The 27,667-nt window shown below is 34.3% G+C and overlaps 1 protein-coding gene across 2 annotated transcripts in view; it reads left to right on the top strand.

Annotated features, from left to right (window-relative positions):
- Positions 1–27,667, top strand: part of Prosap (SH3 and multiple ankyrin repeat domains prosap) — a 271,691-nt gene that overhangs the window by 32,694 nt on the left and 211,330 nt on the right. For both annotated transcript variants that reach the window (XM_074181512.1, XM_074181511.1), the window contains one exon: positions 1,786–1,838. The gene's annotated coding sequence lies outside the window, so the exon portion shown is untranslated. The remainder of the gene's footprint in view (positions 1–1,785; positions 1,839–27,667) is intronic.

A 27,667-nucleotide genomic window follows, 5' to 3' on the forward strand; every position in this document is an offset into this window, starting at 1 on the left:
CTTGATTTTTATTTCAAGGAACAAACTCTTTGAAACAGTTATCTTTGTAATTCATATTAGAAATAATATTACACTATGATCTTCAAGTAATATTGTGAAAAATGCAGGTTCAACTAATTAGTGTCTGTTACAACATCTGTGAATAGTCAAATATTTATTGAGAACAACGATTAAACTTCATTACATACAAAATACGCTGCATATTTTGTTGTAATCTACTCTTTGAATTATATCATATTCATTAAGGAACACTCAAATAGTACTTACAAAACTTACAGATTGTCATTACCTGGAAAACAAGTGTTCTCCAAACTAGTTTTTGTACATCCAAACCAATGTGTCACACAACGAGTTATAAATTGTTTATGCAATACCTACTGAATTTAAATTTAAAAAAATTTGTATTACAAAAATTCAGAAACTCAGTATTAACAAAATCTTTGGAAAAGAAAGGTTTCGTCCTTCTACTTCTCCGTTTTTATTGTATAATGTTGTCAAAAGGACGGAATCTTTCAAAGAAAGAGAGAAAGTAATTAATTTCAAAATAACTCTTTATAGAATTCCCTCAATTTTTCTATAAATATAAAGAAGAAGAAAGCTAAAAAACTTTTCTTTACCAAAAATTAATTTCTTCTGAAAAAATAACCCTTCCAATATATTTATACCAAAATCTTGTTATTAGATTTTTCGAAATTTGGAGTTCTTATTTCAAAATTGGGTGCCGACGGAAAACTTTGTATTACTTTTTTTATTATTTATAATGAGAGATAGTTTATAATTACTGTACGGGTAGGAATAACGAGTAACTATCTGAATATTATTGAAGTGGCACAGAAAATTATATATAAAAAAACATACATATATGCGTCACAGAAACTATTTGAAGAATTTAGTTGTAGACACTTATATTTCATGAATCTAGCTATCTACCATCACAAAAATAAACAATTTATGGCTACCATCGAACACGATCATGACACAAAATTCAAACAAAAAACAACAAAAATACCCAAAGTGGGAACAACCAAACACTAAAAGTTTCTGTCTTTTCTGAGTCCAATTGTCTATGCTGAAATACCCAATGAGTTAAGACATACCAGCAACCAACAAATATTTAAAAAAATCAAAAAGTGACTTCAAACAGTACCTGCAGAAAGAGTGAACCAAATTATTGAAAGAAGGATATACTGAATAGTTACCTCGAACAGTATGTTAAGTATCGAGAGCTCGAATTCCATTGGATATAATTATAGAAACTATTCTATTTTCAAAATCGTTGAATTATTCATAAGGAAGGTGTACATGAATCCAAACTGTATTGAATGCATACTTCACAGATATTTAGTAATTTTTCTTATATTACATATTATGTACTTATTTGGTCAAGATATAATTTCACATTTATATTTCACATGTTACCCTCATACACATATTTTACAGTTCAATATTTAAAATTTTATATTTTTACATCTTTAGATATTAACAATCTATATTTATACATTTTAAAGTTTATATTTATTTTACATTTATACATTTTAAATTTTATATCTTTACAAATTTTGATGTTTACTTTTCACATTTTATATCTCCGATTCTACAACGTTCATTGATAGATTATTTAACTTGCTTATGCACAAAGTTATTCTTTTTATGAACAGCAAACCGATCTATTTGCTGAATTAGATTGAGTAACTGTTATTGTAATTTTATATATTTTCGATGGCAAATAAAGAAAAAAAATATTCCTTGAAAAAAATAGATCTACCATACTTTAATTTGTTCCAGGTTCCCTCTGATCGATTGTGTAGCCTGATTTGTGCAGAGTTCAATCAAGTTTCGTGAGTATTTTTTTATTTTCATATTGATGTTCAACATAGTATGAGCAGAAATTGACTTTGAAACAGTTACTATTGCTAGTATGTGTTGCCTCTCGACAAAAATTGTTTATGTAATTTTATTCAGAATTCAAATATCTTCTCACTGGTTTTATATAGGGACCAGAACGAAAAAGTGGACAAGACTCATTTTGGAACTGAGTTGGTCGACAGATACATTCAATTTCATCATGGAACTCCTGGAATCTACAGAATACAATGGCAGTAAATCTCTGATGGTTGTACAATCAATATGCACGAGATAGTTCTCTTTATCGAAAGTAATATCACAAGGTCTCAAAATTTAGTCGATGAATTACCATTTCTCACCGAATACCATTTCTTAGCAATATCATGAAATCGAACAATAAAAGCACGATTGTTTGAAGGTGGTTGACAATGTTTCGTGGTGTATTTCATCAGTTCGGACTTCCATTGTCTAATATAATATAAATTGATTTGAAATTCCTGAAAAAAATAAAATAAAAAGTGATTAACCGAAAATAACTATTTTATTAAACAGAAAACTGAAATTACAAAGATATAACATACAAGCTACAACCAAAAAAATTAAAAATTGAAATGTTAATAAAAGCTGAAAATTAAACCATTGCAAGGTAAAACATCATCTTTTGTGAAAAATCAGGACATTTCGTTGAACAACTAGGGGAAATCGAAGTCAAAGAGCAGGATCAACTGATCAGTTTCGACGTGGAAAGCCTCTACACCAATGTTCCTGTCGAAGGAGCACTTCAAATTATACAGAAAAAGCTATCCGAAGATGGGGACCTGAAAGATAGAACAAACTTACCGATACAAGTAATCATGGAATTAGTAGGATGCTGTGTACGAAACTGCTATTTCCAACTCTGAAGGACGAATTCTTTACGCAAGATGAGGGACTGCCAATGGGATCGCCACTTTCACCGGTTATAGCTATTATATATATGGAGTGGTTTGAAATTCTGGCCATTGAAGAAACCCCGAGTCTGGTTGAGATACGTAGACGACACCTTCATAATATGGAACCATGGGAATGCAGAACTAGACACTTTCCTGAACCACATCAACAACGTAAGTCCTTCCATTACTTTCACAATGGAGAAGGAAGTCCACAACGAATTGCCTTTCTTAGACGTATTGGTGAAGAGGACCGACACTAAATGGGAAATATCTGTATATCGAAAACCAACACAGGACAGTATCTGAACCAGAAATCCAACCACCATCAATCGACTAAGAGAGAAATAATCAAGACTCTACTAGACCGTGCTCTCGGGCTCTGTAAAGGTCAAAAATGACCTTCAACGGAATGATTACTCCAGAGTGATGGTAGAACAGGGTTTAGCTAGGAGACAGTAAGAGCTCCACAACGAAGAGAAGCCGCCACAACCAGTACTTGTACTTCCCTACATCAGAGGATTATCGGAAAGGATAAGAAGGATTGGGTCCAAGTATATCATCGGGATTTGCTCCAGATCTGGGAACACTATCCGTAGCAGCCTCATGAAAACCAAGCCACCAAATACGGACTGCGATTCCAAGAATTGCATTTACCGGATACCCTGCGAGTGCGGAGAATCATACATTGGTGAAACGAAGAGGCCATTGAAAGTTTGCATTGCTGAGCACAAGAAACACACTGCGAGGAGAAACCAGCAAATCCGGAATAGCAGAACATGTTTGGACTCGTCAACATAATATCAAGTGGGTTCAAGCTGAAATCATCCACAAAGAGGAACACCGGTTTAGGAGATACGTAACATATGGAAACCTCTAATCAAGCGAAAAACGGCCAACTCTTGCCAGACGGCCATCTCCCGCTAAAATAAATGAAACGGTGAGAGGGAATGACCTATAAATAGTCAGATCTCGGAGGAATAAGTCCAGTTATCACCCGAAAACGATTGTGGATACTAACAATCGAAACGTCGTGACGTAACTTGGTTTGGAATCTTTTAATTTAAATTTTTCATTTTTTGTTATTAATATTTCAATTTGGTTGTAGCTTGTCTGTTATTTCTTTGTAATTTCAGTTTTTTGTTTAATAAAATTGATATTCTCGGTTAATCTTTAATTTTTTTTCAGGGATTTCAAATCAATTTGTATTATATTAGACAATGGAAGTCCGAACTTATAAAATAATAAAAGCACGAGTCCGTAAAATGAGAGGTTTTATCTATTGATGATTGCTCCATTCGTATCACTCAAAATAACAAAGTTTGGGTTTGAAATAACTCAAACTCATTTTTAGGTCGAGTGATATTCTTAAAGATTATTTTCAGGAAATTTCTCAGCTGAATGCATCGATATAAGAACGAAAAATCAATTCTCAAATTAAATGAAATTTATTACTCGAATAACAAAAAAACTTCAACAGGAACATTTGTTTGACATTACAATGGTCGAATATATGAACAGATTACGTAAATGACATTTGTCAACAAAGCCGACCTGCTTGACGCGGCTAGATGCATCACTAATACGTCGCGTATGTTTTTCGATTACATTGAAATTCAGAATATCGATTCTATTTGAATCAAAAATGTCTTATTATACGAATAAGTTTCGCTTTTGATCTTGAGATTTCTGGATATCATATATAAATTGTTGGTATTCAAGGAGGAGTTGGAGGATTTTTGTTTTATTTTCGTGAGGTTATGTGAAATAGTGAAATGTGGCAATATATTTTTCATTTCGGTCTCTTGTATCTGTTCACTTTATTTGATTTACATCTTCATTTGAGAGTCACGTATGATTAAAGAAAAATTACACCCAGACGTTATTTGCATGACTGTCAGTATTATCACTGTTGGTAAAAAGCGTTCTGACAAAGTTAGAGATTAGAAGAGCGGATTTTGCATTGCATTCAATGTGTGTCATTTGAAACAGTTCTAATGCACTTCTCGATTAAATTATCTCCGCATACCGGAGATGACTCCCCATGAGTGAATAGTATATAAGTGAATAATGCATTTATTGCTGCTGAAAATCTGAGTTCACGAGATATGACATTTATGGCAAAGCAACCAGAAGATAATTTCTGTTTTAAAGCAGTTATTTGCGTATCAAATTTTTAATTACTGTCAATGAATATACCAAGAAATTTAGGCTTGCTTACTCTCAATCATGTGTTCACCTAGTTTTACTTATTCTAAGTCCCACTTGAATGTTATCAGATTTGTTATGGAAAAATGTAGCGATAGCATATTCGATTCACATAATTTTTTTTTATAAATGTGAGTGGACAGACCGATTCAAAGTATCAGGATCTTTATTACGCCAAAGTACCGTAAGTACTTTGGCGTAATAAAGAAGGTAAATGCTCTAGATATATCAAGTTTTGCTATAACGTTAATATATAGCAAGAATCAAATTGGGCCTAGGACTAATCCCTGAGGAACTCCGCTTACAATTTTTCCACTATCAGAAGTGTTGTTGCTCAATGTTATTTCTTGACTTCTACCAGTAATAGAAGATCTGAACCATTCTAAGGCTGTTCCCCGGATTCCATAATGAAAGGGTTTCTGCAGCAGAATTTCATGTTCCACGCAATCAAATGCCTTAGAAAGATCCAGAAATACTGCCGCCGCCAATAAGGTCATTGTTATTGAAGAAGATCCTCAAACATCGATTCATTCTCGTGATCTCGGTGGCTTTGGTGTGGGTCTTTTGTTGAATTGGTTCCAATTCGGTGACAGAGTTGTAGTGACAGTTAAAAAAACAGGAGGGTGGAAGTCACCTTCGGTTGCCGATTGAAGAATCAGTTTCCATAAGAATTGCGGTGTCGAATCATATACTGAAAAAACTGAGGTTTTCAGCAATGTGAATTGTCAAATAGAAATGTTTATGAACATTTAAGAGCAAGAATAAGAGTGCAATTCTTTTTTATTGTTTTTCTGCGATTTGTAGTGTTTCGTAAAATTTATAAAATAAAATACTTGTCTCACTATATAATTTGTAATTTAATGGAACATGAAAGTTATTTTATCTACTATTGCGCATTGGAAGATGCGTATAGCAGATGGTAAATAAAAACTTACTTTATCTGCCATAGGAAAAACGCATATGATAAAACCCGAGTCCTTCACCATTTTCTCCAGACATAATATCAAATTAAATTAGTTGTCTTTCAGATAAGCTAAATAATAGATAACATAAACACATGTTTCATATCGGAACAATTAGGCCTTCCTCTCTTCGGTAGTCGAGTAATTATAAATCAGCAAATGACGTGACTAAGAGTCATGAACACGCAGGATGCCCGCCCCCACTATTTTATATTGAGATATCGTTAATTTCAATTTCTTTGGAGATTACTTGAAGTAGGGGCCGCACAAGATATATTTGCGTTAATGAATTTAGGACGTGTAGGTTTTCCCAATGTTTATTGATCAATTATCATTTGGACCAGATTTTTATATACTTAACTCAAGTTTAATGTCATTCCTACTTATTTTTTTAACGGGTAACTCAAAAAATTGAAATATGGGATAATGATATTAATTCATGAATACTTTATTTTGAAGTGAAATTGACAGGTGAAACATTCAAGATGGCGACTGGGCACCATCTTAGAAAAAAATAAATGAAAAGGAAATCTTGTGACACATCATTTTGGTGATTCCAACAAAAATACATTTCAGCGATTGAACAAGTTACCGAATATTCAAATCAGATTGGACGTTGAATTCGGTAATTTCGGAATTCAGAGGCCGTTTTTCAGTTGAGTTTACCATGTAGGTGCTACACCAGGAAATTCAGAACATATGAGGCTAATCCGTGTATTCGAGAAAACAAAGAATAAGTCCATCAACCACTAACCGTTTATGAAAATTTACAACAGTTTCACATTTTCAATTGTATCTCCTCTACTTAAAGTATTAAAGATGCTAGAATAACGGCGGCAAAAAATCTTAAAAAACAAGCAAAAAAAATGAAAGCTTCTTCAGACAAATCCCATCCACCTGCCAACATTGGAGACAATGTAACTATGCCAGTTCCAGACGTAGACAAAGGCAGATGTGATCTCAGAAACATTATTGGGGTTATTCTTCGGAAAAACGATGAGGACCTTTATGAAGTTGGCACCAAACATGGTGTATTGCAGAAATTATATTGCAGGTACAGATTTTTTGCTCACTGTAATTTTAAAGCCCATTTTAATAATACTTATTTTAAATAGACTTATACTTCAATGTCGACATTATCATATTTTTCTGGTGATTGAAAAATATTAGTTTTGATTTGTTTTTTTTTTCAGAACTGAATTCGATATTTGCATTCAAAAATTTTTAAACGTAGGTGATGTTGACCAAAATACTGAAATATCTCTAAGGACTGCAGCCACTAAACATTCAGTTGGTTCAGGGCAAGGTTTCGTAAGGTGCAGCTGCGTAAAGAAATGTTTGACAAACAGGTGCAAGTGCAAGAAAAAATGGTGCTCTGTAATTCTAAATGCCATCAGAGTACACCATGCAAAAATAAGTGAATTTGATTTTGATCTAATTAATAAATACATCTTGATTTTATTACTGGTATTTCTAGTATTTTATTATTTCCTGTTAGCATAGAATAGACTAGGCCAAACTAGTTTATCCTGGAGTGTACCTATTCATATAAGGCCGAACCAGTTCATCCTAGGCCAAACTAGTTTATCCTGAAGTGTACTCATTCATATTAGGCCCAACCAGTTCCTCCTAGGTAAAACTAGTTTATGCTATCATCCTTAGGACAGACCCGTTTCGCTTAGTCTGTACCAGTTTATCCGATTGCATATAGGATAAACTAGTTTAGCCTAGGTAAAACTAGTTTGGCCTAAAATCGGGTTTGGCCAGTAACAAATATAACACCACGCAGATCCCAAAATACCGAGGCCATAACCTTTTTAGCCAATTGTTGTGCTTTCGAGCGCTTTGGATGAGGTATTAGTTGCTCTCCACTCAGATGACGATAGTTTTGATTTCGGAGTGAAGTGATGTATCCATGATTCATCCATTGTTATATATCGACGCAAAAATTTCGGTTTGTCATATTTAAACATGGTCAAACACTGCTCACAGTCATCAAGACGTTCTTGTTTTTGGTCAACAGTGAGCTTGCTGTGCGTCACCCACTTTGAACAGAGCTTTCTCATTGTCAAATGCTTATGTAATATAAAGTAAACACATTCTTTTGATACCTTTACAATATCAGCTTACTCACGAAACTTCACTTTTCGATAATTCGAAACGATTTTGTGTACTTTTTAATTTTTCTGGTGTTACTGCCTCATTTGGACGTGCACTGCGTTCTGCATCATCGGTGTTTCTATGACCACATTTAGAGTCAGCAAACCAACGTTTGTTTTTTGATGGAGCGGACACGAAATTGTGTTTGATCCATTGTTTTGAAAATAATAAAAGTAATGTCACTCTTACCATAACAATTTACATACTCATGAGGAGAATATCATGAAATTCCAACAACTTTCTTTTGAAGGTTAGTACTAATTGAAAAAGCAGTAAAGGCAATAACACTAGCGCCATCTATGTGTCGGCCCTAACACCTTTATAAACAATTTTTGGAAGTATAGTTTGACCGAACAGACCTCTTACCAGTGGTGTTAAATATTCAATGAGTTAAAATGGCATTTGAATTGATCGTCGTTCAAAATGTCTCAAATAGTGATATAAGGCACTTCCAAGTAAAATTTTATATGTGCACTCTTCCATTAAAAATTTTGTGAAGTAGTATTTACCATGAATGAAATAAAGTTTCGGCGTAACAACTGAGAAAACTTTCAGATTTTTCGATGTTTTCGGGTTTCTTAGTCGGAATCTGCAGATTTTTATTCCTGGAGTTTCGTCTGCGACTGCTGCATACATTATCATATTATCACATTGCGATGCGCAAGAACTCCTTACGTTGCCGCATCGCTACAGTTGATAACTGACGCAGTAGCAGACGAATCGTCAGGTATAGAAACCCGCAGATTCTGGCTAATGAACCCGGAAATATCAAACAATCTGTAAGACACCAGCCGTGAAAACCTACAAACCATGAGAAGACTCTGTAAACTTAACAGAGGTAGCTAACAGAGGTAGAGCATGATCTACATGGGATTTTCCGTAGGTCCAGTATTATTTTCCACTACCGTTTTTTCAGAGGCATACAAGTTATATCTGTTCATTTCGACCAGGTTTGCTCACCGTTTCTGTCTTAGATTACTTTATAGCTAATTAATTTCATTCTCTTCAAAAATTAATAAACACAAGGTGCGACAACTTTTGCATATATTTAAACTGTATGGTTGAATTGCTCTGAACGCTGACTATACCCACAAAGTGCCTGTCATCTATGTCTGTTACAGATGGAGTGATTACTACAGATGAGACTCCTTTTCCTGTTTCAGAAAAACGAACTGTCTATATTTGTATATTTGTATATTTGATGTATTTTTTTCTATATATCGATAGTCAGTAACAGAGAGCGAAACAAGGTTTTTTCCTGAAATTCTCTCCTACACACGTCTTTTCATGAATGAAGGTGGCCACTTTGTTCCTTGTCAAGTGTTGATTATGTTATTGACAATGAAATCTAAACACTTCTAGGATTGGACAGAAAAGGTATGTGACGTATCACCTCAAAATAAGGATATCGGACAGGGAAAGTTGTTATTGTGACACAACACTTGCTTTGCAAATGTCAAGCTCTGGTTTGCAAAGGGCTCAAGTCTGTGGGGCGTAGACGTGAATAGATTGGGACTAAGTAAAAACGACTTTACAGGTCACAGTCCTGATAGATATATTTGAAACCTTGTGAAACCAGTGGTTTGTGTTGTGTTGTGTCAATGTTTTTTGGTTCTTTCAGCGATAAAAATATCCTATACAAATAAAAAAAGCAGTTTCATTCATTTATAAATCAATTTTGGTAAAGTAAAAATTGAAAAGTGTTCTTCAATTTGAAAAATTGGAAACAAGTTCTTGTTTTGATCTATGTCGGGGAAATAAATATTTTGAATGGAAAAAAAATTAAAAGTTATATAATTTATCAATATTCAAACTCATATTCAAGCATACTTTTAATATTTGTCACACAAAAATTCACACTATCACTTTAAAAAATATCAAAGACAAATTGTACTCTCTATGGGGATCGTTAATATTTTAATCATTAAATTTTTTGTGATGATACATGCCGAATCTGAATGTTAATTTTGAACAAAAAAAATTGTAAATCCGTGGGTAGCAAAATCATCAAATAAACTTTCAATATATTATTTATATCTTCATGTAGCTTTCAGGTTAACATATATGGGTCATCCACACTTGATGGTTCTTTGGTTACGAGCATTTCGCAATCTATAAATGGTTAATGGTGTGAGAAAGGATCGGTTTTACGAGCATTTTCGCCCAGTATGATACTTGCGGATCTTCAAGAATTTATGAGTCGAATTCAAAAAGGAATATATGCTTTCTGCTATTATCGTTTTATGAGTTTTTTATCACTTTTTTATATTGGCATAATCGCATTTATGTGTAATTTCCTTTATTGCGGTTTGACAAGATGAGGAGTTACCAAGGTTCATACCCATACATATGAAGAAGATATTTGTATCACTACGAAATACGTTAATATATGTGGAGACGGTAAATTGAAATATTACAACATCCCGTGCGCGAATGGCATTTCGTACATTAGAGTCATCTAATATTCTTTCATTAGACAACACCTTCTTTGTTATAAGAAGTAGTCCGACAAAAACTTGAATATAATCAAACCGTGGGATTTTCTGGTAAAGTGACCTAATCTGATGAATAATTCAAGATAGTGTTATGAAGAATATGGTTAGAAATTCGCAACAGAGTTTTCGTTAGAAAAGTAATGTAGTCCTTTTAAATAGATATGAAACTCACGTAAAAAATGTAGTTGACTGTGTGTTAGTTTTGACAAAAATCTAGTTTATGAGACACATAGTATAAGATACGCTTTCAAAAAATACTGTTTCGATGAGAACAAAACATCTAAAGATGTATCAGCGAATTTGAACTTGTTTGTCAATTAGGCCTTTTTTTGAGTTATGGATGGTATATTTTGAATGGTAATTATCTTTTCGGAAACCATATAGTGGTAAGTTATGATATATTTAAATCTGCTCATAGAATCAGTCAATCAATGTATTAAATTCAGATACATATTCTTGTCTATAATGGATGTCACTTATTTTTAACAATAATTACAGTACAGTTCTTGGCAAATGCCTAAGCAAAGCTTGTGTTACGTATTTTCCGAGATCTGGACACAACGTGAAAATTCTATTTCGGCCAATATATATATAACTTTGACCGATATAAAACGCCACCTTCTTTTTGGACATTCAATATGTACCTTCCCCAATTAAAAAGAATGCCAAAATGACAGGTTATATCTATTTAATAAATAAATTAATTCAATTTATTTAATGCCCATATTTATATGCCCATATTTTTAAACATCATAACTGAACACTATATGGTTATCCAAAATAATAATAATAATACTAATCCAAATGATAAAAAATGTCACCTCATTTTTATATCATTCAAAACGTATTTTCCACTTATTGAAAGAAGAATCAAGAAAAAAATGTTTTTGAGTTTTGATTCACCCTATATCAGAAAAACTTTTCGTTCAAATTATCATGTTAATATGAATACATAACAAACTTCTCCACTACAATCATGAGTTTAAATTTTGAAAAGGAGACGGATGATTATATCCATATTTTTTCATCAACTTCTGAACGTCTCGGTTCAGTATTGAAGTACTTTTCTGTAATATGGAAAACAATTTGTCATTACATTCAAAAAACATAATTTTCATTCGCCACGTTTTCACTGGATACCCTGTATATTGAAAAATATTTCAGAAAATCTCAATGCGTTGATATCGAGAACTTTTTTATACGAAACATTTCTCGGTAACCGCACTTCATCCCAAACCAAATGTAAGCTCGATATGACATGTACTGTTAATAATTGTCCGTAAAAGTACATGATGTATAAATTAAAATTCAATTTTTTCAATTACAAGTATAAATAAAAAATACTTATGCGGTACAGTCTTATTTTATTAAAATGCCGTTGAAACTCTGCATATGTTTGTGAATACGTTACCATACCAGTTTTGAAACTTAATGGGATTGTTTCATGCTATGAAAAATGATACTGGTTTGCTTATAGACTGATCGAGTTAGGGGTATATTATACTTATCAAGCCTAATAATCGGTCCCAAGATCTCTTTATATTTGAAGAAAAAAGAACAATTCTAAAAGCAAGAACTTAAATTGGCCGCGTGTCTGTTGACCAATGAAATTAATCGTGTCTAGAGCGGAGTTGCCAAGTGTATTGTTTTTTAATATCCAATCACAGATCTGTGTTGTTGTTATTGTTGTCAACTCGGTGTGAATAAAACTGTTACAATTATGTAGTTAAATAACGTTTTTTTGGAAAAGGTAGGTCTCGGCGGGTGCCTGTTTGCTGCATAGTCCGTGTCATCAGTTTACATTCCGAAATATATTTTTTCAGGTTATTTTTGGATTGAATTTATGTTTTATACCTCGTTGTAAAAACAGAATCATCCATACCAGACAAAAAGTTTTTCAGTGTTCCAAAAAACGAAACTCTAAGAGATCTATGATTTTCTTCAGTTGGCCTAGCTGAAATAAAGTCAAAATTTTCCATTCTTCCATAAAAGACCAAGTCTTAAATAAATGTCATATAAATAAAAGGGACCTTCTAAATATACCACCTACCGTTTCAATTTTTCCTTCTTCGTTTCGATACCAAAGTATTGCAAATTTTTCAAATGAAATTCATCGATCATTTCAAAATCGACTCTTGGTAAGTTGTCGGAGTCAGCTTCAAAAAAAAACAGGCTCAACATTCATTTTGAAATTATTTTAACAAAAATACGTAGTTATGTGTGGAAACCATTGACAGTAGAAAGAGCACATTGTCGCATACATTACAGAGGGCGCTGGCTGACTGGATAACAATATGGCTAATATACCAGTAAATTTGAATTTCTTATTTTTGGTGTGTGGCATGAATGCATAATTGATTTATTTCATTATGGTTCATGAGCATTCGAAAACCATTTGAAAATACAGCCCGTTGAATTCTATTTATAATCATATTTAGACATAACTTGTACTATATTTGTTATCAATGTAAATATTATTGTCCATTTTTATGATTAATTCGTGGATTCCAGCGATCTTATTATTGTATATCTACTTGTTTGCTGGCTTTATTCTTAAAAAAAAATGAATTAACAATTACTTACAAAAAATTTTAATTGATCGTTCATTTTCTCAGGAAAATGGAGTACAAATATCACAATTTATTGGTTTATTCTGCATTGAAAATGTATGTCACATCGGATCCATTCTGCTTGTTTCTGTAACATTGAGTTTCAACTTTTTCTTAGCTGACAACTCGCGTAGGAAAAATTCTTTTTGTCATCGAGTTTAGTTTATGTGTGTTTTAAAAGTGTTTCAGAGGTATATTTGAATATTAATATGGTTCATTCTTGTGCTGATTTTAATTGTGCGAAAAGGCACATAAGAAAACAGAAAGCGCATTGGTTTATAGGTGAGTTATTTCATACAATGAGTTTAGGTTCCCAAAGGATAAAATGATGAGAAAAAAAATGGGTGAAAGTATTGACAAGAAATAATTACAATCCTTCCACTCTTCCAAGACTTTATAGAAATCATTTAAAAAGTGACTATTAATGACAGGGGAACGAAAATGGAAATGGAATTTGATGACACAGTTTTTTATTTCAACTTCAAGTATTCTCCACAGAAAGTAATATCTGGAGTTAATACTGTTGCTGAAATTATGAAAGAAAATGAATTGATATTTTTGCAAAAAAATCAAATGCATTTCATTTCACTTTATTAAATTTTATCATATGATTAATGGCATTACCTCAGAAGCTTTTGTTGGATCAGTTCGAATACAATCAATTCTGTCTATACTTGACCTCATTCAACCTTTCTCTCAAGTTTTGGAAGATTCAACAGATTACCCAAGCGAGCCTATAACGCTTGAATTTGGTAGCAATATTAGAAAGAGGTATATATTTAGGAACAATTTTTTTCATAATAAATTGCAGTTATACAGATTGAGAATTGTAGAATGAATTAAATATTTGAAATGATTCTTCAATCCAGTTTGATATATTTTTTGATTTTCATAACTGTATATTATTAAATAATGCATAAAATCATAGTTCAGGTAAATATTTTGTGATCTTTCGACTTTGTGTACTGATTTTAGATATAGAACATACTTCCAAACATGATTTTTCGTGTACATTTCATTTCATTTCTCGTTAATTGAAACGTTGACGGGTTCATATACACTTCCATAAATGAATTGATAATTATAGGCTTCGTAAATGTTACAATTTGGCAATGTTGATTATTTCTATTGTTCCTATTGGTCAAACGAACAAGAAGCGGGCATCGGGCCGTGACATCACCACCCTACCACATTCGATTTTTAATAATTAATTACGGGAAAACTACGGTAGGTACTTAGAGAGATGAAACAATGTGCACTGTTTTTCAATTTTAAATTTCTATCAAGTGAACTATAAACCAAAAATCATGAAGTAAGCCCATTGCTTTGCTTTTTTCTTCATTTTTTGTATGAAGATGAAGACGTAGAAAGCCAAAAAGCTTTTCTCCCATAACATGTTACCTCTGGATAGTATAGTATGAACAAAAATGTGTGGACAAGCTTAGAGGGCTGGTGGTTTGTTCACACCGCGGCACTTTTTTTACTTTCGAGGCGAGTTCATAGAAAATAAGATGAAATAAGAAATATAATGAAGGGAAATAAAGTAAAGAAATTGGCTAAATTTCAGTTCAGTTTTTATATTTCATTTTGATTTATACCTGTCTTGAGCGCACTGCCTCTAAAGTGTATATTCAAGTCTCCTATTTTACTTTATGTTATTTCAATTTTTTTCATAAACTTGCTTTCAACATTTTTATATCAGTCGCAACTTCTGCATAGAGTTTAATTGAACAAAGATTAATATATTACTATTATTATTTCATTTCGTTTTTACCTGTGTTTTGGTTGACTCATTCGAACTTATAGTTATCCAGCTATAATAGCTAGACATATAGCCCTGCAGAATTCATTGTGAATGATGATAGTAGTACTATATTATTTCATGTGTCAATTATAGTTTTCGCAGCGCATCCTACGGATCTCCATTTTTTCAAATAAAATATGGCTCATGTTATTCCTTGATATAATATATCTTTCTGTATTTGAAAGAATTTCCAAAATCGGTCAAGTAGTTTTCGAGTTTATCCTTAACAAACAATTATTATACAAAAAACAACCATTTTCTTTTAATGATATTATTTTGGATTTATTCCTGCCATTATTAAATTCCATGACCTAAAATTCAAATTACCTTCATTCCAAAACATGCCATGGAAATTATTAAAACGATCCTCGTCGGCGTTTCTGGACTTCGTTAGCGAATCTATTTGGTAAAGCTAATTGCATTGTGACGCGAACGGCACTAAATGAATATTAAAAAAGTATCGAATTGTTCGCCAAATGCAATTACAGCAATAATTCATCCAGCGTTCTCGAAATGCTCTGGGCTCCCGCTATTGATCAGACGGCGTCTGTCCCGTCGCTAGGCAACCCTCTACTCTCTAGTGTTTTTCAAGCGTCCTCTCCTCGCTCTGGCGTCACCAATCGTCATCCTTTCTGATGACCGAGTAATCTTTGTTTCAACATACAGACAGAGATGTGATTCTTGGATGAACGGAATTTTTGGACGAAAAGGATTCATTGGTTTGACAGAGTTAATTTTTCTGGTAAAATATTCTGTTTAACATAAAAAAAAGTTTGTGTTTAGTTTTGAAAATTATTTCCAGAATCAAGATAACGTTTTCATTACACGTACGTTTCCTCTGGGAGGTGAATCTTAGATTCTGGCCTCATAAACATAACCTAGCTTCAATCTCTCTCTCCGGGCACAATTGGCCAGGCTCCTCCTGATAGTAATTTACAGGAGCTTCGTTGGGGGGAGGGGCGCAGCGGTCTTGCTCTGAGCAATACTAGCACCCTTTTTTCTTTACACACATTTTTTTATTATAGGAAAATTCATCACTTTCTGTAGAATCGTCTTCTGCTCAGGAGACCTTTGGATTTTTCAAATCCACATGTATGGCCCGCTTTACGTGGATATCCTAACCACTCCGGCCTGGATACCGGCGTGAATAAAGGGGCTTATTATAACTTCTAACACGTTTCAATTTTTAAAATGGACATATACTCGTACATTACGGAGTAAATGAATCATGATTCATTCAGTCATTTCATGATTAACAATTAAACTCCACTGCGCGATGAATCTACGACAGAAGACTTGTGTGATAGTAACCTAGTGAAATTTATTGCTAATGGCTGTCAAATCATACACAAATAGAATTATACTACACCCAACATCAAAAGTCTGGTACTACCATATATTATTATTATTATTGCATTTTGTACTTGGACTGTTTGACAAATAGTCCGCTTACATATAAAACCAGAATTGGATTGCAGAGTGATGACCATAGGCAAAGGGTCTGGAGAGAGCCAGGGCGTCAACAATGATTGAATTCTGCTCCAGAGGTTGTTCCCTATCAAAGATAACACGTTAAGTCGAGTTTATGAGGCAAATGTTATCAGACCCATTGTTCATCCATTACGAAACAAATCGTGTGGTCATTTTTTCGTCGCTTTACCACATCGAGCAAGAATGGCTTAAGAAGAACAAAGGCAAATTACCCGACTAACTCACCCGATCAGAATCCTATTAAAAACATGTGGGATTTTGTTTCTAGAGCAATGCACAACCTCAAATTGCAGAAAAGTTAACTGCAGCAGCAGTATAGAAATGTCCAGCGGAGTATTAGCCTGGAAAGTAGTTGTTTTCCGGCAGGTATTTACCAGAACCTGCTGTGTAGATCCGTTGGGAGGGATGAATGTTTCGAGAGTTAATTTCGAAGTGTTCATTTTCATATACGTATGTTTTTTTTCTTGATACAGTTTGCAGACTTATTTTGATTTCTTCTAGAAAATGTCGATGTTTAATAATGCTACATGTAGAAATGCCTTATTGATTTGGTTATGATCAGGTAATGTAGCACTAGATGGTAAAGATCCTCTTGTGAGATATAGAAAATTCACCGTACTAATACCAATTCCAGATCTAGTCTTCTAGTATAACAAAAATATGGGTATTACCAATTAATTTTTTTCAAGAATAAAACACAAGCACTACAGGAAAATCTCTATGGCACTTTAAGAGCAGAGCCTGTGCGAAAGTAGCGATTCACGTTGGATTTGAATCGCTGAAGATTAAATCCGTTTGGAAAAACGTTCTCAGGAAGTTTATTTCACATAAACGCAGTTCTCCAAATGAAAGAGTTTTTAAACAGTGGAGTTGGAGGTGTACTAAGTTGAACTTCAAAACGATGAGCCGCCACAGTTCGTCGCGTTTTTCTTATATGTACCGCTCTTGGTGGAATCAAATGTGCCAAGTCACTTGAACATTTTCCGTAAGAGTACCTATCTATAGAAGAGAGACAACCTTTATTCGATGTTCCAGAGTATCAAGGTTGCAAGTGTAGTCGCCTACACTTGCAGCTTCAGGGTATGCTTAGGGGCGGTGCTCCATATATGAGAACAACACTCCAAAGAAGATCTGATCAAAAGTTGCTGAGGTGTGTACAGTTTTCTTGTTCGGAACAGTGTTCCAAGATTTTGAGAAACAGCCTCTGCAATTCCAGCGACATGATTGTGCCAAGACATATTGGTGTCCATTATAACGGGTTCGGAGACATTTATCTTCTTGGAGAAAACCGATTCTTGGTTTTTGTGGCATTGAGTTGAACCTGGTTACTTCAACCCCGATTCGAAATCACCTCCTGCTGCCGATGAAGATGTGCATCCGCAACTTTTGTCCTTGAATCCAAATAGAATGACGAGACAAGTGTGCTGTCGTCAAGTGTGCTATCGTTAGCACACTTGTCTCGTTTTTTCCAATAAGTTGTTGATATACTGTTCAGAAAACCGGCAACAATTCAATTTTCGGTTTGATGTCTTTATCGCGAGACCGAGCATTCAAAGTTTTTTGCTTATGGGTTTTTTTATGACTTACGAAAAAGAAGATTTAGTGTGGTTAATGATTTTGGAGTTGAATCGCAACTATTTTGAAAACGATATAATGAGTTCTTTCGCTATCTCCTCGATATACCGCTATTTATCCCTTTTGTGAATGTTGTGTCAAAGAGTATATGCATCAACAGTTAAGTTAGCTGGAAAACATTCCAAGGAGCTCCTGAGAAAACCAAGAGCAGCTTATCCAAGAGGAAAACTCCAACTAACAGGTAACTTTGATGCTCTCGTATCGAAATTATTCACAATTGCAATTACAGTCCACTGATAACGCAATTTATGTACTTTCGCTATATCATTTGTATTTTTTAACGTACATATACAGTGTCATACCCAAAGTATGCACCATGTGGAAAACTTATTAAGGGTTTTTCGATAAAAAGTTATTCTTGATAAAAGTTTGTGCATCCCCCAAAACTAAATATGCACTAACAAAATACAGTAAAACACATGTTATATACGAGGAGTCTTCAAATATTTGATTTTGAGACAATATAAAATACCCTCATTTTGAAAAATCTCGGGAAATGTTATGTGGAAAAGTTGTTCAGCATTCAAAAATACATCTAGATTTGAAGTCATGACTATCTGAGTGAAGTTTAATTTTTTTACCAATTTTTTTTTTAATAGGGACTACGAAAAAAAATTTGCTAAAAATATACATCATTCTGTATACGACTGTTTATTTTGAAAGCCTGTAATAATACGAATTACACAACTATGGTGTTAACCACGGTCAATTTTTTTGAAGAGTGAAATAATTTTCAAAGTTTTTGGTTCAAAGTTAGTTTTATTTTTTGTCATCACCGAAAATTACTCAAAATTATGCAGTATTGTAACAAGAACTCAATATTCAATAATATCAAATCACAAAACATCAAAATTAATTGGGTATTTCGGAACAAACTCATTGATTTTCTGGAGATTTTCTTGTTCAAAATAATTCACAAGTACTTAATTATTTTTGTATTTACCGTTTTGGAGTTTTGGAGTGTATCTGAAATACACTTCTGTTTATTAATTAATATCGAAGGTATTTTATTCCAACAATTTCATCGATTTTGAATTTTTTGCGCCAATTTGTATCCTTCTGAAGAAATGTTTCATTGAACAAAAATATATTATTGAGGAGGAATGTTTCATTCATCAGAGGTTACATTTGTGTAAGAGTCAACTGCTAATTGGGGAAACGATCTTAAATTATGTTCGGCGGATTGAATCACAAAATGAAAACATTCATTATATCTATGCAACATATTATTTTGAATTTGAAAAGTATTTCATTCCAAGAATTATATCGATTTAATGTTTTCTGCGACATTTTGAACCGCAATACGATATACCTTCATCCTTTCTGGCTCCTTGCCAGCTTTGCGGTGGAATATTCATTTGAATTGCAAAGAGTGAAAATGTTTTGCCTTTCTCGTATTCCTCGTAACCGTTAAAACTCTCATTTACAAGTAGAAAGAATAAAATCTCATATTACATGGGAACGCAATATGTTATTAAATACTTGAACAATAGTGAACTCTATGAAATTCAATATATTATTCGCAATTCTTTGTAGTGGATATTGTTTCGTGTTTCAGTAAATTATTGTCTTCTACGTTTTAATTTACAATTGTGATCATACAGGGCAATCGAAGTAAAACGTAACCATATCAGTGATCTCCCAGAAAAAAATGTGTTAAAAAAAAACAATGTTGGTCGGTGCCTCAGGCGCACCATTCTGGAACAAATGTCAAAATCTATAAACACTCCTTCTATCATTGAGGTCAGAAATTCAGACCCCAATGTACCATTAGCAATTCGCCAAGATTCCACCATAGCGTGGAAAACTAAGAGATACAAAGTCAGTTAAATTGGGAAAAGTTGTTTATTTCAGACCTTACGTGAATGATGTTCAAAATATCATTCTCAAGTTCTTTAATGATGATACACCAGTGAAGTTGTTGTCACGGAGGCTAACTCATACCGGGCGACTGTTTTTCCGGTCCTTATGAAAACTTATTATTGATGATGGTTTCTCGGAGACAAAACTTCGAATTGAAAATATGTAAATGCCATCTTGTACAGCTTTACATGTGAAAGTGTAATTCATTTTAAATATCTTAAATATCGTCAGAAATATATGGCAAGTTGATAACGGCTCACCTGTCATCTACAAATATATATTCATAACATTGAAATTTCATTACCACAGAGTTCTAAATTTTGTTGTACCACTACCTGTCCGCCCCGTCCCCACTATAGTGCCTCTGTGCGTGGAGACCCGACTTCTGTATGGTGACATCAATTCACTATGACAACGATTTTCACAGCCTTCGATAGAAGTATAATATGGGTCGTTTTGGAAATACACAAATTTCGTACTTGAGTACGAAAAAGAAGCTCTCTGGCTTGTCTGACCGTCAGTGGTGCCATTAGTACCACACCGTCAGCGGCCATGGAGATCCTTCTAGATCTACCTCCTCACCACTACATATAGACTTGTGCACATTGCCAATTGCATAAATCAATTTAATGCAGACAGACTGTTGGTTGACACTGGAAGTTACAGCATTCTGGACTTTCAGTGTCACTGACTTCATGCCTCCAACTTTCAACTACGAACTGCTTATGGGACTGTATTTCAAGCGGAAATTTACGCTAGTGAATTGTGTGCTAGTCCAGTCATTATAGTAAGTTCACCTCGGAATTCGAGATACCCAGCTGTAAGTCTGTAAATACTTGTATATTGACCCCCTAAAAGTTGTCTGAAAACCTACATATGGTAGGGTGTACGCAACTATTAAATTTCAAGGTCAAAGGTCACAAAAATCGGTTTCTTACGCTTTTTTTGTAAATATCTCATTTCCTATTGGTTTTTTGCCATTTGTATTCATTATCAATATTGTAGAATACAAAATTCTCTATAAATTTTGTTCAGAAAAATTTTTCATACGGTGAACCGTTTTCGAAATAAAGGGCGGAGAGCGCGCGGTCACAGGATCACTTCAGGTCAACCGGTGCCTCCGGTCGAAAACGCGCCATATATAGTTGATGAACTATCGATAAATCAATGATTATAAATATTTGTCAATTTTTATAAACTATTATATTATATTTTATAATTTTTTTCCTAACCTATCCACTTTTTATTCAGTATTAGTTTATTCAACAACAATTACCTGCCCATGTAATTGCAGAATAATAACTTCTTACATGATGAAAAAAAAAAACAAATAAATTAGGAATTAATCTTTTTATTAAAAAATATTCAATACATTTATTTTTATTAAAAGTAAAAAAATGGAATAAAGGTACAAAAACTACAATTTATAATTTTAATCATCTTCTTCCTCTTCATCGTCGTCTTCCGGCTGCTGTTAAATTTCAAACTGGTCTTCATTATCGTCTTCAACGACATTTGTCTCTAGTTCTTCCCAGATTTCGGGTCCCATCTTCATTAATGTCGCTCTGATATGGTAGAGCATTGAGACAAGCTTGCCCATTACATTGGCCATAAGCTAAAGAGCATTGCAAGCCCGCTTTCCTGCATCCGCATCGCGAACCACAACCACTCTTGCAGTTGCAGAAAATTGTATTTAGCAAATCTTCTGGAGCAGGTGGTAAAATTGTCATGATAGGCTTCAGAAAATCGTTTCGCATTGCCCAACCCCATACCTGGGGTTCCAAATCATGCCCTAACAAAGTTTGAACTTGATAATATACACGTTTGAAATGTTGATGAGCAGCTGCACTTGTTGGTGGAATATTTGAAAGCTGCACAGGTTTATTTAGTTTTGAAGACTTGACGTAATGCATATAACGAAGATGATCGAGACTTTTCACAGATTTCGGAGCATTATAGACTACCAATAAGGTTTGAGTTCCAGTCTCTAATAATCTCTGGGCCGAACAATTTTCTTCCTCAAATGCTGCAGCTAGTTCATCCAAATTTGTCAGTTTCTCAAAAACTTTTAAAAATTATTTTTTCCCTTTTTAAAAAGCGCAGAAGTTGTGTCACAGCCACTTAATGCGTGCAGAAATGAAATATGTGTTTTGGAATGAGGATAATTATCAAAACTTTTAGCCGAGTATATCTCCGTTTTTACATTTCCTTTCCCAACTTTTTTAAAGAAAATTTCTTGTTCGTAAGACAGTGTACGCCCAATTAAAATGACAAGTAAATCAATATCTTGTCCCATTATAACTGCAGTTTTTTCAGACTTTGATTCTTCAATTGCAGTTTCAACAATAAGAACATCCGCATCATCTCTTGCTTGTTTAGTAGTAATATTTGTAGCTTGTAATTTTCCAATTAACATATTAATGAATTTTTCTTGAGTAACTGGTACAACCATTGTTTCATCGAAACAGACTTCATACGTTTTTGAAAGTGCAGCAGTTCTTCTCTGCTGCTCCATAGCGTTTACGTTTTTACTGTAGTCTGAATATCCGTCAAGTACAACAATTATTTTGGAACTGTAATGCCTTCGTAAATATAATTCATGTATTTATCAAAAATAATAGAAAAAGTATCTTCTCTGCTCCATACAACATGATGAAGAAGAAATCCGCCATCAATAATTTACGTCACATTATTTTCATTGAGAACAAAATCAATTGGGCTCATGTTGTCATACAATGACGATTTTGTTGTTTTTCTCATGCCATCATTATCAAATAGAGCTGTTCGATACGGACTCAATTCATATTGAAGGTTGACCTAAAGTGATCCTGTGACCGCGCGCTCTTCGCCCTCTATCTCAAAAACGGTTCACCGTATGAAAATTTTTTTTAAACAAAATTTGTAGAGAATTTTGTATTCTACAATATTGACAATAAATACAAATGGCAAAAAACCCGTAGGAAATGAGATATTCACAAAAAAAGCGCAAAAAAACCGATTTTTGTGACCTTTTACCTTGAAATTTAATAGTTGCGTACACCCTACAATATGTAGGTTTTCAGACAACTTTTAGGGTGTCAATATACAAGTATTTACAGACTTACAGCTGGGTATCTCGAATTCCGAGATTCTCACCTAATTTAAGCTTAAATGACTGGAGTATGCGGAGAGATTGAAGAATCCAACCTCATACACAAGTCAATAAAAATATTGTCATTGACATCGCTTTAGGTTTTGCCAAACAAACATTAAACACCTGAACGGCAAGACAATTCATGAACTTCTGGCAGAATCTTCCAGGATTGGCTCACTCCAAGGCGTTTATTCACCCTTCGAAGCTTGATACCAAACAGTTGTTGGACTAACAGGCCTTCTTACAGGTCATTGTCATTTGAATCATCATATGCAGAGACTCGGACTGTCGGAATACAGTGTGTGTCACCTCTGTTTGGAAAATGATGAAACGGCAGACCACACACTTCGTGCCTGTCCTGTTGGGGACTGAATCAGGCTTTTAGAGATTAGCAGAGCCGTACTGTTACCATCTAACCTGAAGAACCACTCACCATACAAAATTATCAGCTTCGTTATGAAGCTGGGTTTATTTGCTCGACTGTGAATAGATGTGAGCCATAATAAACTCTTGTGGGTTACGGTGCGGGTTACTCACGTTGAACCTAATCTAACCTAACGAAAAAGAAAAGAAAATCCAGAGCAACGAAAAACTAGAAGGAAAGTAGAAAAGACGTTGTTAGAACAGTTCGAGCAACTCTGTAACACTATTATACTGTTCAAATATTCTCAGAATGAGGCAGGATATTTCTATTACAAGGCAGAGAAGTCTATTGAGAAGCAATCAACACGTTTCGAGGATAGCTGACTCCCAGAGAAGACTCAGGTCATCAATATCAATAAGAAGACATAAATCGCTCAGCAGAGAAGACAAAGTTCTTAATTGATAAATGCTCAGCAAGAGAAATGCTCTTTGAAATCGATGAGGTTTGATGAATGTAGGCAACGAAAGTAGCAGAGTAGATTTTGCAACCATGAAGAAAAAAAAATCCTCAACCAACCAACCAAACGATACATGCATGCTTGAACAAGCTTCAGTTTATGCCGCGAAAATATCTGAATCGGACGACGACTTGCTTGCTTTGGCTGCTTTATACCTTATATGTACAAAGAAAATGCAAAAAAGAAAACCTGGCATGTGGTGTAGAGTGGTTACTGAAACGAAGAACCTACATATCTGTGCCATTGCCGGAGCGATGAGATGCGTCGACTTTTTTCTATTCTCTTCAATAATTATTCCTGAACACATTTATCTTTTTAATAACGGTATCCTTATCGACTTGGCTGTCAATTAATCTATACTTATTAGGTAAGATTCTGTATGCTGCATCCTTCTTCGCCCTATCATGATATTCTGGTGATTTAATTCGCCAAAGACATGGCTGATATTCGTATGCACGAATAAAATCTTCCAATAATTCTCGATTGCTCCTCTTCAAATCGCTAGATATGATGATGGCGACGTAGAGCTGATTCACAATACAAGCCGAATACATGTGGTACACACGTACCGTTTCACTTGCGCAAATCTGGCTTGTCCAAGCTTGCATGATTCAGATTCCAATCAGTCATCAAGCGGCTCGCACAATTAAAATGCTTGCGCAAAATTTCCCTACAGACGCTACAGTTTGCTTGTATAAAAAGATTGTTCATCCATGCTTGTCAAGTTTGCATTTGTGTGTGTAGCCACCTTTAGGGAGACCAGGCTTATTGGTAATAGATAAGATGAGAGCACAGTCACTGATTCGAAGCTAGGTTACCAACGGAATTCAACCTCGGATTCGAATGTCAAGGGGTACTGTTCGCAATGACAATACTTATGCCTTCGCGATGGCTTCTTGTTTCAGAAATGGGTGAGCCCAGACGAAAGTACACAAGAGCACACCAGGATCATACGTTAAAAATGTGCCTAACCAACTTCATGTGAGTTCTATAAAAGTACACTCTGCCATCGAGGACCATGGCAAAAGTTTACTTAGGAGTGAAGAATCGGCGTGAATGTGGCCGTGGCAATGAGTTCATCTGGTAGACCAAAGAACAAAGAGGAAGTTCATGAGTTCACTAGACAACATCCTTGGATTACCAGTGACTGGAATAAAAAGGATTAGGATGGAAAGTAAGAGACATGCAATTCAAATGAGGAGATGATGGGTGGTTGGTTGTTCAACCTCAGAGGAAAACGAGAATTTGTCCCAAGCTACAGAGGAGATGAAAAGACCTATACTTGCCAACACATCTAGCTAATTATACCAGCTGTCAACGTGGATAAACTGGCTTTATAAAATAATAACAGTCTTCGTAGTTGATAAAATCCATAACAAATAGACGAAATACCCGGAAAGGAGTAAATTAAATAGAAATCCAATATTGTGTATTATTCTCCCTAATGTAGCTCTATCTAACGCGGATATCCTTCTATATAGGTATTCTTATGTTACATCATCACCATGGTGAATGGTTTGATTTTCCTCTTGAAGATGATCACTTGGTGATCGAAACACGTGTCGAGGTATTAAAATAACGGTTTGGTGTTGGGAAGAAAACTCCAGTAACATTCATTACGAGACCAAAGGTTCCAAACAGTACATCACAATTAAGTTTGGTTAGGTTGGTATTCATAAAAAAACTCACATAGACGTAACATAGGTGACAGCGGCAGGATATAACAATACACACTGTACACAGTTATTTACAGTAGCTTGGGTTACCTTGAGAATGGGGCGTTGGATTATTTTTCAATTTTCAATATTTTGCTATTTTGCCTCGAATAGTATTTTTCAACATGCATGTCGTCCAATACAAAAAACTGGTCTCTTCCACAAATGATGTGTCACTGCTCTTCGAATATAAAGCGACGACAATCTGCAAAGCCAACAGAATTACTTCACAGCCGAGTTATCGCTCGTATCCAATTAAAAAAGTGACCCTTTTATGTGAGTTACGAAATGCGGAACACTGAAAGTCCTGCATCCTAGAGACGGGAAAGTGCATTGACCTCGCTAATCCATTCGCTACCCGCAGGATTCTGCAGGTTTTCTGGAGGGGCTAGTGCCAACGTAGGGGTGAGACGGGGTGAATTTCTTTTTTGTTATTTCCTGTGCTGAGAGTTTATGTTGGGGTCTTTTTACTTATGTTTCAGTGTGGTTTCATTTCCCAAGGCAATGCGACTTCATTGATGTTTTACGGTATCCCAAGAAAAGGGAAAAGGGATATAGCCTCAATTCAATTTTCAAACAAGGTTACATGTTTGGACTTTCTGAAAAATGTTGCTGAAGTTATTGTTATTGTAGAAAATTTCTACGATGTATCTCTTAGTGTTTTTTTACAAAAGAAATACAGGTATTCATATTGAGGTGAAAGTTATTTTAAGTAAATTTTGGGTTTTGAAAACGAAAAAAGATTGTTTTTCAATAAGATACGTCTACCACTAAAAAAAATTAAGTATAGAAATTCTATTTTCTCAATTGATTTTTCAATTTGTAGGCATTATTTATGAAAGTGACATACTACTGACTAATTGAATTCTTCAATGGTTTATATTACGAAGTACGTTTTAGAGGTGAACTTTTCAGTTTGCTCTTAATTACACTTCAGCAGATTCTTTATTAATTTAAATCTGTTTATTTATTATCCAGATTGTGGAATATTTCATATTAAAAACACAACTTATTTTCCTGCGTCCAAACTGCACACGAAGTACGTAAAAGTTGCGTTGCACTAACAAAGCCATCTTTGTTAGTGGAACGCACATTGATAGACGATACTTTAGTTCTGGTGTGAAAAAAACTGTAATCATTAGAATTTTAGAATGAATTTTATTATTAATAACTAATTTTCATTAATAAAAGCTATCTGACCAACCTCACCTGAAATTTTCAGCTAATTAGTAATGTAATGATGAAAAGTAATTAAGTGAAGAAAAATTCTCCAATTCTATACAGTCATTGAGCTAAACTTTCTAAAGATTGAATAGAAGATCAGAAATTCAAAAATTTGGATAATTTGCTGAAGGACCCTATACGAGTATTAGAACTGAATAAGATTCCTAAAATGGTTTACTCCTATGAGGTGAAAGCAAAGGACATCGTTCTAATATAGTAAAATCTATCAAAATCCAAGATAGAGTAAAACAAAACAAAACCGAAGCGTGATGTTCACGCTGAATATGATGTTCAACTACTACAAAATGGCGGAACTTACTATGGATCTTCATCAAGTAACGGCCGAATCAATCAGGAAAAAAAACATTGACATTTAACTATTAATATGAGGTAATAAGTTTGAGGTCAGGTCAGAAGATGCTCGAAATGGTTGCCTTGAACTTCTTGACAGCCTATCCGATATTTCACGCCGAACACAGTAACGTCAATATCTCTACAAATATTTATTCTCTGCCGTATATCCAATATTGAAGCACCTTTTGCTTCAAACACCTTTTGCTTCGAATAGCCCCATAAAAAAGCCCAAAGGTGTCAAATCTGGTGAGGAGGCTGGCCATTCAGAAAGATCTCGACGGCCAATCCAACGACCGGGAGAAGTAGTATACAAATAGTTTCTCACTTGTCTGGAGGATTGTGGTGGTCCATCTTGTTGG

This window comes from Leptinotarsa decemlineata, unplaced genomic scaffold, assembly GCF_025532065.1.
Source record: "Leptinotarsa decemlineata unplaced genomic scaffold, Ldec_3_MD MMD2_tig00026314_RagTag_RagTag, whole genome shotgun sequence".
NCBI lineage: Eukaryota > Metazoa > Arthropoda > Insecta > Coleoptera > Chrysomelidae > Leptinotarsa > Leptinotarsa decemlineata.